Source organism: Perkinsus marinus (assembly GCF_000006405.1).
Source record: "Perkinsus marinus ATCC 50983 genomic scaffold scf_1104296958712, whole genome shotgun sequence".
In the NCBI taxonomy this organism is placed as follows: domain Eukaryota; phylum Perkinsozoa; order Perkinsida; family Perkinsidae; genus Perkinsus; species Perkinsus marinus.
In genome coordinates, this window is record NW_003206658.1 from 1,333,383 (window position 1) to 1,334,944 (window position 1,562).

The window sequence follows — 1,562 nt, forward strand, 5'->3', positions numbered from 1 at the left end:
TACTACTGGTAGTATATGCGTCTGTGGATGGGAGGGGAAATGACTGGAGTCTGTGTCGAGAGACGCCCGATGTGTCTGATTAAATTTACTATTTTATCGCTTTCTCGACTGATCGAGCTCGAGAAATATTATCCAATCGAGTCACTGATGTACATTCATGAAGGGGACCATTCATTGAAGTGGCCGATCCGCGATGCTGAACTCTTTTGGGCGTTGTCGTATGCTCATGTAGTTAGTCATGTATAATTACTTTCATTTCCACTCTAGATGAAGGTTGATTTTACATTTTATCATTGAAGTGGTTCATCGTCTCGCGCTGTCGTGGTCGGGCGAATGCTCTTGTTGTTTAGACGATCCGAGATGGCGGATGTGGTTGAACCCTAGAGGGACGCAAGGAGAGGATGAGACGCTGAAACTGCCGATCAATGTTACTCCGGAGGAATTCAATGGCGCGGTAAAAAAACTGAAGCGAGAGCCTGCTGAAGGAAAGGAAGCTGCTGCATGGTTGTTGGCAGCTAGCGTGGGTAGTTGTACGGGTATGTGAATCTCGCCCGCCCGATTGATCGATGTGGTTGGAGTAATAGTAGGCGAACGAGGGAGATAGCGGCAGCATAGATTTCTGGGAAATATTAATTTGAGGAAATGCAGTTTTTGGATTATTTCCCGCGGAACTGACGAAGTGAATTTGGTGATTAATTGGGGCGAGTCGAAATGGTTTAGTCCTTTGCGCGGATGTTGGTGTTTGCAATGCAGGTGAGGGAGAATCATCGCGGGCGCGCGCGTTGTCGGCTTTGAATGAGTGCCTACCTCACAGTGCAGAGAGGTTATTGCAGAGCTTGGCTGAAGCGAGGAAGTTGGATCCTGAGGGGTGGAGCGTGGAGAAGGAGAGACGATTTCTGAAGAGTTTGGGAAGGTAGTCGTGGGTTCGAATCCTGGTAGAGGCAAGTTGGTATTAAAATAATAATTTTAGATGTCTGGACACGTTGGCGACGGATAAACGGCGGTTTGAGGGCGCGATTGACGCCTGGATGGATTTGGTGTCGTCTTGGCCGGCTGAGAGAGTGATAGAGGACTTGGAGCCGTCCCCTCTGGTAGTTTACGGGGGGGCTGTGGGAATTTACTTGAAGTGAAACCGCACATCCAAAGTGAGTTACTTTGACGGTTTAGAAAGCGGTTGACGTGATGTGGTGTAGTAGAGGTGGAGGGGGGTAGTCGGTGGAAGCTTCATTGGTGGAACTGGCCTAATTTCAAATTGAAGCTAAACCGGTTTGTATGATCTGTTAAAAAGTGTAATAACATTGAATTAATCGTAATATATCATAATATTGGAGTTTCACTCGTTTTACGTGAAGTGGTGTAAAACTCGATGAAAAAGGCGATATCCGCGGAGGCCTGTAGTAGTCGTGAAATATGTTTTTCATGTCACTAGGGTGAAACTCCATTGAATACTAATATCTCTAGTACAATATATAATGATGTAATGGTAGGAAGGACATGTATGTCGGACGAACGGCAGAAGCCGATATGAAAATCATCAAGAATATATCGCGAGGCTAACGATG